General features: G+C 38.7%; 1 protein-coding gene across 7 annotated transcripts in view; it reads left to right on the forward strand.

Annotated features, from left to right (window-relative positions):
• The window catches only part of LOC134226671 (myb-like protein Q), a 571,978-nt gene that overhangs the window by 384,756 nt on the left and 172,334 nt on the right, over window positions 1–14,888 (forward strand). The window lies entirely within an intron of this gene.

Consider the following 14,888-nt stretch of genomic DNA (forward strand, 5'->3'; position numbering starts at 1 on the left):
GCGAAAATGTAAAGAAAATTATTTTGAGCTTTTTAGTGGAATGGCTTCATTTGTCATAAGACGAGTTTTCACAATCCCATTTAATTCCATAACTTAATTGTACCTTGACAGATACGTATTTCGACCTCAACTGTCAAGGTACAATTAAGTGGTGGAATTAAATGGGATTGTACAAACGTATGTCAAGTGACCGAAATATCATAAAAATATCAGGTTTTGCTATTAACAAGAACAAACGAATAGCTCGAGATATTGATAAGTTCTTGTTAATGTCAAAACCTGATATTTTCATGACATTTCGGTGCAAACAAGTTCATATCATGTTTTGTTATCAATATCACTTTTACTGTTAATGAGCTATTATTGTCTACCCGGGAATACTTTTAGGAGGACCTGCACACCCTTGGTCCTTAACGGACTTTAAGAGTGGGGTATCACAGGCATGATGCTTGCTTTCGTTAAAAGCTTCTTCACCCGACGAACCTTCAAGTGCTCATTGGCGGCACAGCATCAGACGAGTTCCCCGAAGAAACCGGCGTTCCCCAAGGGTCGGTCCTAGTGGTAACGCTCTTCCTCATCGCTATGGACGGGGTTTTTCGCGTTCTACCTGCGAATGTGTACGTATTCGTATATGCTGATGATATTCTCTTGGTTGTGGTCGGCAGGATACCTGAAGGACCAGGATTAAAACTCAGGCGACAGTAAGTACCATTTATAGATGGGCGTTATCCGTCGGTTTTGTAAGGAACGCCAGTAAGTGTGTCCAGGGGCACATCTACAGTGGCCGGCACCAGTTAGCAGGACCTTCCATAAATCTCGGCACGGTAGCCATCTCCAACTGGAAGATTGTCCGGGTACTTGGAGTCGTGAAAGTGAAAGTAGTTTGCAAGTCTCGCAACAGTCTTATGAAAACCCTTGCGAAAGAACACCGTTCTTACAATAGAACCACCAGACTAAAAGTTGGATAGGCTATTATCGACAGCCGCTTGCTTTATGGTTTCGAGCTAACGTGTCCTGCCTACCGGAATCTCGTCGACACTTTCTCGCCCGTCTTCAACAACTACGTCCGGTTATCCTCTGGCCTGCTTCCGTCCACCCCCGCTGTAGCAGCATGCGTTGATGCCAGCATTATTCCCTTCCGGCATCGGGTGCTGATTGCCATCTGCCGCAAAGCCGCCTCTTTTGCGGCTTCCACTTCAGGAGCATTCAGGATCCCTCTCCTCGACGGACTGAGGATGCTGAGAAATGTTGCCGGCACCAGTCTCCCCAAAGTGGCGCGGGTCCACTGGCCACCATTGCCAACAGGTTCCAAAGTACAGAAAACATGGAAGAACTGTTCTAGAACTGTTGGAAACACGGCTCTGGAACCGTGAAATCCGGTACACCGACGGATCCGTCTCTAGCTGCGGCGTATTGGAGTGTCCAAACCTGGTCTAAATAGATCATAGAATTTAGCTAGCCAGTGTAACATTTTCTCGGCTGAAACCGCTGTCATTTTCGTCGCCGCTGTGGTTCTGGCTAACAAGCCGATTGCAATCCTCACGGATTCAGCCAATATAACTGTCGCTCTTCAGAGCAGCACACCCAAACACCCATGGATTCAAGGAATCCTCGCAGGCATGGCGCCAAATGCCTGCCTCGCGTGGATCCCAGGCCATTGCGGCATTAGGGGAAATGTAGACGCCAATGATGGATACGAAGGTCTCCGTTAAAATTAAACAAAAGGTGTCGGCGGCCAGTACAGGACTCGAGCTTGGAACAACAACAATACACTATTCCTAAGGAAAATTGGAGGAAGTACGAAAAGAGCAAACGATCATATCAAGACTCCGGACCGGTCATACAAGGATCTTCCACAACTTCGGTGGGGGCCTTTTTCAGTCTTAATGTGACCTGTGCGAAGTAAGGATCAGTGTAGAACTAATAGAGTGCAGATGTTCCTATCTCAGGAAACTTGCATTCGGGATGCACCTCCGACGACGAAACTAAAGCGGCAACTGGCTTTTGCTTTTTGAAGGATGCTGGATTACACCATGTAATCTACTTCATCATTATGGGCTCCCCGAACATTTTGTATTGGGGATATGGCAGGCATTCCTCGTATTTAAGCCCCGCTTACCCAGTGATACCTCAGCCTTCCCTGTTCTCAGCCATTCTAATCATCAAAATTTTGCGATTCTGCTATGTCATCGAACTATTCATTTCGCCTTTTTTTTTGCTTCTAAAAGATCTTCCTGTTCAAGCTAGCTGGACTCCTTCCGATAAATTCGGGTTCGATTTAGCCCGCCAGAATGAAGCTGCCAAAATTATGTCATCATTTTTCAGAATATAATAGCTTGAGAATTTGCAGTAAACGTAGAACAAAGGGACTGGCAACAATAGGGATGAAATTTATCACGGTGCAGTGGATCGGCGAGAGAAAAACAGCAGCGCTGACCAATCACGAATTGAGGAGATCAAAATAAACAAACTCCAGCTGTTTTAGGAATATGAAAAAATGTGCGTTTTCTGTAGCAACATTGGAAAATATCATGAAATATTTATTGTACGAAGGTTATAAGCAGGATTCGAGTGATGATCGTGGTGCTGGTGAAGCAAGGATATGAAATACAAAAGACAAATAAAGCAAGTAAGTCAAATATGACAAATAGGACAAAAAAGAAAATTAGGACAAATACGACAAATAAGACAAATGAGACAAATAAAACAATATTCCTGGATGAGTATTTGGAGGAATATCCGGAATAGTTCATAAAAAAATATCCAGAGGATATTTCCTGAAGGAATGTCTGGATGGATTCCTGGAGGAATATCCTTACGAATTTCTGGTGAAACATCAGGAGAATTTTGTAATGTAATATCCGGAGGATATCCTTGAGATAATTTCTGGAAGGAATACCCGGAGAAATTCTTGGAAGAATATCCGAACGAATTACAGGAGAAATATCCGGAGGAGTTCCTGGAGATATATCCGGAGAACTTCTGGATGAATATTCGATGGAATTCTTGGATGAATATCCTAACGTATTTCTGGAGGTTTATTTGAAGGAATATTCGGTGGAATATTCGGTGGAATATTCGAAGGAACTCCTCGTCAAATATCCGGAAGAATTCTTGGAGGCATAACCGAAGGAACATCTGGAGGAATATACAGAGGCACTCCTTGAGGAATATCCGGACGAATTCCTTGAATATCCAGTGGACTTCCTGGAGAAATATGCGGAGAAATTCCTGGTTAAATATCCGGAGGAGTTCCTGGAGTTCCGAAGAAATATCTGGAGGAATATCCGGAGGAATTACCCGAATAATTCCTGAAGGAATATTCAGAGGAATTCCTGAGGGAATATTCAGAGGAATTCCTGAAGAAATGTCCGGAAGAACTTCTGGAGGAATAATCGAAAGAATTCTTGGACGAATATTCGGACAAATTCATGGAGGAATATCCGAAGGAATAATTGGAGGAATGTTCGGAGGAATTCCTGGAGGAATATCCGAATGAATATTTTGGATGAATATTCGAAGGAATTCCTGGAAGAATATCCGAAGATTTTTTTGGGAGAATATAAAGAGAAATATACGGACGAATTCCTGGAGGAATGTCCGAAGGAATATCTGGAGGAATATTCGGAGAAATTACTGGAGGGATATCCGAAGGAATATCTGAAGAAATATCCAGTGGAATTCTTGGTGGTATATCCAAAGGAGTTTCTGGAGGAATAGCCGAAAGAAGTAATATCCGGAGGAAATCCTGGATGAATATGCGGAGGAATTCCTGGAAGAATATCCGGAAGTATTCTTGAACCTATAGCTGGAAGAATATCAGAAAATTATTATTTGTCTAATTTGTCCCATCCATTTCCTATATTTAATTTTAATATAAAAATTTGATAACTCCGTGTTCGTAAATGTGAATATGCTATTTTCTAGTGTCTAGTGTGATATTTTTTGTATGGAATTTGGAAAACTTGGTTGAAGTAAAATGACATTCCTTTAAAATTTTATGCGGTCACATATACTTTTAACTACACCAAAATGATCGTTGGAAAATTTAAAAACTTTTGTCAGTTGGATTTTGCAAAATTCGGTTTCTTTATGCTTCAAATCATTGGAGAGAGGCACTGAGAAGCAAAAAAATTCAGTTGTACAATAGTTCAGTATTTAGAGCCTAATTCAAATTTGGAAAATAGCAGGTCCACAAAATTTTCTAGGAACATTTCTTGATAAATTTCCTAGAAATCGTATTCCAGCCGAAAACGAATCAATTCATAGTCTGCGAAGCAGGATTCCAAGACATTTTGTGTTCATTTCGGAGCGAGTAAAACTCCGAGACATTTTGACGTAGGACTAGGGCTGTGCATTCTATATAGGAGTACACTTTGCGAATGTGAAGGACTCCGAGGCATTTTTGTTGATTTCGGAGCGAGTAGAAATCCGAGGCATGTTGATGTAAAACTACGTCTGGGTTTTCTGTACAGGACAAATACAGAGTAGGTCCCCGACACAATTTTTGTTCATTCTGGAGCGAGCGACATATTGAAGTAGGATTACGTCTGCGTACTTTTTTTTTGATCTTTATTGGAGTGATTTTTTATATGAAATATAAGTTCATCACTAACGTCTGTGTACTTTGTAGAGTACATTTTGTGAATGCGAAGCACACCTTCGAGGCATTTTCGTATTTATTCTGAAGCGAGTAGAACTCCGAGGCATGTTGACGCAGGACAACGTCTGTGTATTATACAGAACACGGTGTGTTTGTCCGAAGAGGCTTATTTTCAAAAAAATCAGTATCTCTAAAACACTCACTACACGAAAGTATAGGTTTTCCTCTTTCACGTAGGTGCTTTTTTGAAATGTTCTATCGGGGGTCATTTTTCCATACATTTTTGGGGGGGTTAAATCGGCTATCATTTTAGATGTCTATGAAGTTTGCACCAAAAATAGTGAAAAAATAGAAATGGTTCTAGATCCCCCGATAGAACATTTTAGTTTACCCACTATATGAAAGAGGAGAGCATCTACTTTCACGTGGTGGGTGTTTCAGAGATACTGATTTTTGAAAAATAATATTTCCCCATAGACACACCGTGAGAAGAGTAAACTTTGCAAATGCGAAGCAGTTTTCCAAAGCATTTTGCGATCATTCCGGAGCGAGTGAAACTCCGAGGTATTTGGACGTAGGACTGCGTCTGTGTATTCTATACAAGAGTGCACTTTGCGGATATGAAGCACTTCGAGTCATTTTTTGTTTATTCCGGAGCGAGTAGAAATCCGAGGCATGTTGACGTAGGACTACGTCTGGGTATTCTATAAAGAACAACACTTCGCGAAAACAGAGCACGACTCCAATTGACAATTTTTGTTCATTCCGGAGCGAGTAGAACTCCCAGGCACGACTCCGAACTACATGACGTAGAATTGCGTTTGTGTCTTATGTAGAGTACATTTCGTGAATGCGAAGCAGACCTTCGAGGCATTTTCGTGTTTATTCCGGAGCGAGTAGAAACCCGTGGCATGTTGAAGTAGGGCTACGTCTGTGTATTCAATAGAAAATTACACTTTGACAATGCACAGTAGGACTCTAAGGCATTTTGTGTCCATTCCAGTAAAAATAGAGGCATTTTGACGTAACAATACGTCTGTGTATTCTATGGAGGAAAACACTTTGCGAATGTGAATGACTCCGAGGCATTTTTGGTTATTCCGGAGCGAGTAGAACTCCAAGGCATGTTGACATAGGTCTATTCAATAAAAGACCACACGAATGCAGAGCAGGACTCCAAGACAATGTTGTTCATTCCGGCGCAAGTAGAACTCCGAGACATGTTGACGTATGATTACGTCTGTGGATTCTATGAAGGAGTACATTTTTCAAATGCGAGACAGTACTCATAGGCGTTTTTTATTTATTCCAGAGTGAGTAGAACTCCAAGGAAAGTTGACGTAGGGCTACGTTTACAACTTCTATAGAGGATTGCTCTTTGTGAGTACGGAGCGGGACTCCAAGACAATTTTTTGTGTATTCCGAATTGTGCAGGAGCCAGTAGAATTCCGAGGAATTTGTATATTCCTGAGCGAGTAAAGGGGCCTTCCTTGGCCGTGCGGTAAGATGCACGGCTGCAAAGCAAGACCATGCTGAAGTGGGCTTGGTTCGATTCCCGGTACCGGTCTAAAAAATTTTCGGGTTAAAAATTTTCTCAACTTCCCTGGGCAAAAGGTATCATCGAGTTAGCCTCATGATATACGAATGCAAAAACGGTAACTAGTCTAAGAAACCTTGCAGTTAATAACTATGAAATGAACACTAAGCTGCGGGACGGCAATGTCCCAGTGGGGGATGTAATGCCAATGAGAAGAAAGAGCAAGTAAAACTCCAAAACATTTTAATCTGGGACTACGTCTGTGTAATCTATAAAATATGATACACTGAGAAAGATATTCATATAAACTATATCTGTCGTTTTGGATATTATATTTGGATATTGAGAAGAGCTTGGCTGACATTCAGATAAGCCTTAGATTTGAGTCAGTTTTGGTTTAAGTTGTATGATGTTTAGATATTGATTGCATATCAACAGATGAAAGGTGGCGTGAAATTAATTGAAATGTGACCCACAATCATTATTTGTTTTTAGCTATAATAGGACGGTACATAACATATCAAGTTTGTTCATCTTTGCATTAGATGTTGATGGTACTACAATATTATGAAATGATTTAATTTATTATGAAGCAATTTAGGTGTGATTTTCCTTTATTTTTAAAAAATTCATAAAATTCAAATCATATTCTGAAAGAGTAGGGAAGGAGAAATATGTAGTTTTCAGAGTAAGCGGCTAATGATTTTAGTTTGTACAAGTGAATCAAGACTATGAATTGATTCTGCTATTGCGGTTAGCACATCAAACATAAGCATAAGCCGCTTACTCTGAATACTGCAATTGTCTGCTGGGATACGCGAAATTTCTTCCCAATTTCGAGTTATATCAATTTTAGTTCGAAAATAGCGTTCCATCGCGATAGAGCTTCCCTCAGGCCTTAACCATAATGAAATCTCACAATTTTGTATTATTTTAACACAATATCTGTATAAAAAGCTTACATTTCTTGTATTAAATCCTTATAGAATTGTATATGCCAAGAATTCATACAATAATTGTAAGATTTGTTTGGGTGTAGAATTCCAAAATTCTCGAGGATGTTTTTTAATGGATTCTAGGAAAAGGAAGCTATGTCAGAGATCAGGCACGTGCACTGCATTCTGGAGGTTTCTAGGACAAGTTCTAACGACAGAGTTGCATACCAATACGACGTTCAGTATTAAAATCTTCCGCAATTGTATATGCCAAAATTGTATACAGTTTCTGTAACGTTCTTATGCAGAACTGTATTGAAATCTGTTATCCGCTGGTTGTAGGGTTCCAACGCCTTTTCGTAGTACTGGTACTACGATACTGAGAAGTACAGTACCGGTAGTACCGGGAAAACATCTGAACTGGAGTATTTTTATTGTTGTCGTTTTTTTAACTTAATTTTCTTTCTTCGTTCAACGTTTAGTATCGATAACAAAACAAAAGTTTCCTCTTTACTTATATGTTGGTCAAACTCTTCAACATTTTGAAAATTTTATGAATTTTCCTGCAAATTTCCGATGTAGTTTACATGTTATCGTTTTAAAAGTTGGGCATTTAAAATGCATTATGTTTAAATATGCTTCAAAACACCGGTTCTTTATATCTCTGAAAGTTATACAAATTTTCAGTTTAAAAGGCTTGACATATGATGATGAATTAATAACGTTACATCTCTAAATAAATACGGTAGCATAAATTGGAAATTAATCAATCAAATTGGTTAACAGAAGATTGATCAATGGGATAAAAGTATGAACGTTGGGACCAAGCTGTAAACATTATCGTTGGCACTTCAATTTTTTACCAGTGCTAAACTTTTATTGATTTGTCCCAAAAATTCTAATATTCTTCAAAGATTTTCACAAAGCATTCAGGAATAAGATTATCAATCTATCAACCAATCAATTTAAATAAATAAATTATTTAGAAAATTTGAACTTATTCAAGTCTTGAAATCTAAAACTTTCATTAAAATAATCGTTTCAGCACAGAACATAATTACTTGCATTCTGGCATTGCTGATACTGATTTATTTGTATATATATATATATATATATATATATATATATATATATATATATATATAGTGTAAGAAGCATCAAGTGCTTTAGCTAGAGCATTGCGTAGAAGCTCTTTAGCTCGATAACTGAAACATAATTCTAAATGTTAAGTTTTTGGTGAGATATTTGTCACTTTTTTCACATTAAAATTTTCTGCAAAATCAAATAACATATTTTATTGTTTTTTCTCAGTACCGCAAATACCAATTCTCGTTGATGTTTAGTACTGATAGTTTTAGTAAGGCCCCAAGTTTCAAGTTTCAAAGTGCTCACGTTTTCGAGGGTACACCACTCGATACATAAGCAACGCACAACTGTAGTTTTTATTGTTTCACGCAAGCTACGACGCAGCAAAGCTTAATCAGCAAAAATGACAGTTGTGCGCCGCCTCCGTATCGAATGTTGTGCCCCCGAAAACGCGAGCATTTTGAAACTTGGATTCGGTGAGGAGTGTCCTTCAGTTAAGTTAACCTAGTACCTATCAAAATCTGGAATGTGATTTTTATGCAAGTAAATATCAAGATGAGACAACAAAAATGGGATTTGTTTTAAAATTTCTATAACAAAGCCTAATTTTATCAGTTTTTCCTAAACAGGAGACGATTTTAAGCTGATTTCTGATTTTAGGCTGATTGCAAAGCGAATCCTGGCATTATTATGGTCAGCCTCACAACCTCGTACATTGCCTAGGATAGGATGTGACAATTCAATTGAGACTGCCTTGTTGTTTTTAAGTCGGATGCTCTGACGAGGTGGTCGCCAATGCAGCCTAATTAATTTGGTACAAAATCTTCCAAATATCATGTATCAAAACTTAATGTTTTAACAGAGAGATATTTTTGCCAAAAAAAATATGACTTGGAGATCAAAAACGACAGAATAGTGAATGATAATGCTTCAAATCAGCAGTTTTAAAACCTTTACCTTGAGAATAATTTATATGGTGTTTGCAGTTCAACATAAGTTAATTTTGTGCCAATAAACTCAAACACAAACATTCACGTATACTGCTTAATATCAACTTTACAAATCAGCAACACAGCCAATCTAACTGATCGAAGCAGACGTTAATTACCCAGAATTTCTCGCCATTTTTCAACTCCTTCATCTATAAAAGCTGTTTCGGTTCCGAGCGCTTTCTTTAGCAGATGAGAGGACTATTCTTCTTCTTCTTATTGGCATTACATCCCCCACTAGGACATTGCCGCCTCGCTGCTTAGTGTTCATTCAGCACTTCCACAGTTATTAACCGTGAGGCTTCTAAGCCAAGTTACCATTTTTGCATTCATGTTTATTATGAGGCTAACACGAAGATACTTTCATGGTCAGGGAAGTCGAGACAATTTCCAAACCAAAAATTGCCTAGACCGGCACCGGGAATTGAACCCAGCTACCCTCAGCATGGTCTTTCCTTAAGCCGCCCATTTTATTAGCCTAGCGGACGTGACCGTTTTGTCTACTTTATTGAAGTTTCTGGCGAAATCTTTAATAATAATGGATATGCTTACCTCTGCAACTCCATCTACGATTTGTGCGGATATATATATTTATGCTATGCGCTATGATATGGAATATGCAGATACATAAATATTTTCGGTACATGTACTACCGGTACCACAACCCACAACCGTAGCTGGTTGGGTTTACGAATCTCCAATGTATCCTAAGCGGACACTTTTCTGTTTTCTGTGAAAAAAAATGGGTGCGACCTTCAACATCAACCGTAGAATTCTTTAAAATTTCCAAGTTTTTTTTACTTCCCACGATAAGTTTCATCATATAATCATGAGAAAATCTTTCCAATCTCCACGTAAATTTCATCCGAAGGAAATTCATTCGAATTACAACTGAAAATTCCTTCGGGGAATTTCCTCTATTCTTCCATAATAAAGATATTCCACCGAGAAATTCCTTCAAATTAGCACAGGAAATTCCTTCGAATTTTCACGAGGAATTCATCCGAACTTCCAAGGAACATTCCTCCAAATTTCCAACCAAAATACCTCCGAATTTCTAAAGGAATATTTTCGGAAATATTTTCGGAAAATCTCTCCGAATTTTCAAAGTAAAGACTTCCATGATATTTAAAGTTCGCCAGGGAATTGCTAAAGAAATAGTCACTGTGCAAATGAACCACTTTGACATTAGTTGAACACAATGATGTTGAACCAATTCACTCTATTGTTGGCATGGTGTACTTTCAATAAATGTATCAATTGCGATTGTATCGATTCCATATATCGTTTGATATTGATAAACTAGGTGACTGCTTTACAAATTTAGCCTTCAATACACACGATCTCTTACAGTATCCACGGTCACCGAGGTACAGCTTTTTTCCTTCTAAGTCATCTGATATCACACATTGTCCATCGGACAGCCACCAAGTGCTCCGAAAGGTACTTGAAGCTTGATACTCGTTAAAGTACCCTTTTTTATGTTGGCTACTCCACCCAAGCACCCAATAAGGAGAGCCGCCAGCAGAATAAAAACGCGATCAATCTGCGTGTGCGCACCTTCTGCGCTACTGCCAAAATGGGCTAATAAAATAAACACATAACAATTTAATTTTCGAATGTTTGACCGAGAGTGATAATTAATTTTTATACGCGTACTTACATAAATGGTACGTATGCTCCGCATTAGAGACCACCACGGCTGCACGATGAATAACGGCGACACACGGCTGGGGAGAACTCTGTTTTCGTTGGAAAAACGTTTAGCAGTCTGATAATGTGCCCGAAGGATTTTCTATCAACGTCAAACTATATTGGGTGTGAACACAGCCCAAGGACATGAAATCAGTGGAAATGGATCGGAATTTAATTTTGGAACATACTATTTGTTTAGCAAAAATTAAATAATTTTCTCATATAATTAAAACGAGTTCCTTTATTCGTTCGTGATGAAATTATGCGAATAATGTTTTTGTATTACTGAAGGTTTTAACCGAAGAAAACGGCGTTCTTTACCACTATGCGACAAGCGCCATTTCCTCTGAGGGCATTTAACACATGACACGGGCAGTCATTTCGGGTGCTGCGCTGACGCTGTGTGCCCGTGTGAAAGACGCACTAACATGCAGATATCGCTTCTTGGGACAAGTAAGAGGTCTGGGTGGCCACACATTGTAGCTCAAAGAGCAGAAAAGTGGGCGCGACATCTAGCCTGACGGTGGTTATAACGATCCGAATCATAAAACCCCCAATTGATGCTTGTAGTTCGGTTCAAGTATGAGGAAACATTCACCTTGTCCTTCGAAGTATGTATTTGCTGAATGGATTAACAATCTTGTCGATCAAGAAGTATAGCTGGTAGGGGTGCGGATCGGGATCTTGTTAGGTTCGTTTGATTGATCATTCTTTTTGATTATAGCTTTCAAGTTGGCCACTGGGTGGGTGTTTTTTCGAATGAATAGTTCCTGGAATGTAAGTGAGCGGGTAGCAAGTGAACTGCCGAGCGCTAGATCATGTTTGGTCAATTAATGATATTTTTTCGGGTAGGGTGCGCCCTGATCATAGGCTGGTTTCAATGACAATCACTTGACAGTTGATGAATGGGGTAGAAGTCAGTCATACTCATATTCTTTGAATCATTGATACCTTAATTTGCACTTTTGCTAGCTTACTTCTGGAAGTCAAGCAACTCAACCATGATGAGAATCATTTCCGCTAGATTGAATTTGGACACTTTTCATGCCATTTCTTAACATACATTAAAGCTCTATATTCATCGGTCCATAGAAATCATTAACATTTTTAAATATTTTATACTCGCATCAGTAGCAGCGATAATTGGTCATTAGTAAAATACATCATTTGCCTTAAGGATTTTATCACTAGCGACGCCTTTTCGCATGCATAAACATCGTGGTCCGTAAAATTGAGCGTATATTCGTTCATCACGACTAGATGTTTTGAGACCTAATTGTGCAGTAGGGTGCCAATGAAAATCGACTTTTCGAATTTCAAAAACGGGTAGTGCCAAGGGTAGTGCTAAAAAGTTTTATCTCCTCGAAAAAAGTCTCTATGGTAAATTTCAGCTCAATCGGACTTCGTAAAGGGTTAAAAACATCACTGTGAAAAGTGAGAAGTGCGAGATGAATAATGAGACGTCGCACTTCTCTTTTGGAACCTCATTTTTCACAGTGAAAAGTGGGAAATAAGTAAGTAAGAAGGGAGACGTTTCACTTCTCACTCCTCATTTCTTACTGCTTACTGTAAAAAGTAAGAAGCACGAAGTGAGTAATGAACGTCTTACTTCTTACTTCGCACTACGCATGTTTCACAGTGAGTAGTGAGAAATAAGTGGTGAGAAGTTTCACTTTTCACACCTTATTTTCAAATGACCTATTTGGCCAAATTATCTGTTCGACCAAATGAACTGTTCGTCCCATTGCAAATTGGTCCATGGTAACAGACAAAGTGGGCCGCATTTTAAAAAATATTAAAAAAAAATTTTTTTTTTTGCAGAGAAACGGATGTACAATATTTCTTGAAGTTGTAGCCCAGCCAAATTCCAAGCTACAAGGTTAAAAAGGATAAAATACTTCACTCTTCCATGTACTTCCACTATATTCACTTTTGTATCAACCGATACGTATTTCGTTTTCTACTTGAAAACTTATTGTTTTGTTATGTTATCGGTCGATAACAAAACAGTGGAGAAGTTTCCAAGTAGAAAACGAAATACGTATCGGTTGATACAAAAGTGAATATAGCGGAAGTAAATGGAAGAGTGAAGTATTTAACCTTGAAACATTTTACCCTAAGACGCTCAATATCAATTATTCATAATTTCCAAGAATTTTGCCGTAAAAATCATTTCTCTAGCTTTTAAATTGACCGATTTGGAGCCATTTTCCCAACTTTACTTAGGGCGACCCTAAAAAAACAGTTTTTTACTCTAACCTTTTAGTTTTGTTGCTTACTGGAGGAGGACATTTCCTCCATCAATTTTGAAAACTAAGTAATATTACTGAAAATATAATGAATCAGTACCTTATATTTGGAAAAAGACCATTATTTGTAACAAATAAAAAAACCCGTAAAAACATTTCCCGAGAAATTTGGGAAACTAATGTTCATATCCCGGGAATCGGGAATCCCGGGAATTCCTTCACGAGAATGGAAGCCCTAGTTTCGGCCTAATGATTTGTTCAGCTTAGTGACATTCTGTCAAATGGATTTCGGTCGAATGGGCTTCGGCCAAATGACCCTTCCCCCATTTCAACTTGCTCCGTATATCGGGGTAAGGTGTAACACTTTGCTATATACAGACATCAGCTAATATTGCCGTATTAAAAACAAACGATACGTAGTTCGTACGCAGAATAATCTTCGAAGGAATTCAAAGCAATTTTGAGCATTTGTCAATTCCAAAAGAAAAAAGAATGGACTGCCACCGGAGATGCATTTTAAGGGTATGAGTACCAGCTCAATGCAAGAAAAATGTAACTTTTTCACGAATCTCTTTGGAGCAGCCTTTAATAATTCTATTGCCTCAGACCATCAAATCATTGCAGCAACTGCCGACACTCGATGTGATCGAATTCTGCCCATTCGAAATTTCAGCAGCTGTTGTTAAAAACGCTATACGCAAATTGAAATCTTCTTCTTCTGTCGGTCCCGATGAGTATTGAAAAAATGTGGTGATGCTCTAATACACCCACTAACTGCTTTATTTAATGCTTCACTGGCACAACGTAAATTTCCTACGCTTTGGAAATATTCCAACTTGTTTCCTATTCACAAGAAAGGGAATAAGTCCGACGTCGAGAACTATCGTGGCATTACATCGCTCTGCGCCAGTTCAAAAGTATTCGAGATAATAATAAATAATGCTCTGTTTGCAAGCTGCCAGCGCTACATTTCCAACGACCAACATGGATTCTTCCCTAAACGATCGGTTTCAACGAATCTACTTCATTTCCTGTCGGTGTGCCTACGTAGTATGGACTCTGGTGCTCAAGTTGACGCTGTGTACACGGATCTCAAAGCAGCGTTTGATCGTGTCGACCATGGAATACTACTCGCTAGATTGGAGAAATTGGGCATGTCTCCCGATTTCGTTATGTGGTTTAGGTCATACCTGTCCAATCGCACGCTTCGTGTCAAAATCGGATCCGAGGAATCCGAGGAATTTTCCAACGTTTCAGGCGTGCCCCAAGGAAGCAATCTGGAAAGACGCATTGAAGTTACATGGTAAAAAATATGCAACTTAATGATTTTGTTCCGTGCAGTAATGCAGTATAGTATTCTCGCTTAACTTTTCAAAAGGACCTAAGTAACATTTTTTTCATGAATTAATTTGAATAGCGCAATCAACAGAACAACATGAAAGCTTTTGATTGCAGTACCGTCATCTGGGGGGAAGATGATCATTTTTTAGACAAAACATGCAATAACAATGTGTGTTTACATTTTAAATCGAAACAAATATTTTCAAAACATGTACTGCTATACGTTGCAGTAATCAACAACTTAAATTTTCTGAAATGCGTTCACATTTTATTAAAATAAATTAAATTATCACACATTTTTTGAGTAATCTGGTTTGGGGTGAAGTTGATCAAGACCGCTCTACTAAACTCATTATGACCTGGCCGTCAAAATACACTAGGTTATTTGTATGAATGTTTAATTTACTACTTCAAGAAGTTTACGAAGCCAATATTTTAAACGAAAATACCGTC

This window comes from Armigeres subalbatus, chromosome 3, assembly GCF_024139115.2.
Source record: "Armigeres subalbatus isolate Guangzhou_Male chromosome 3, GZ_Asu_2, whole genome shotgun sequence".
Taxonomy (NCBI): Eukaryota; Metazoa; Arthropoda; class Insecta; order Diptera; family Culicidae; genus Armigeres; species Armigeres subalbatus.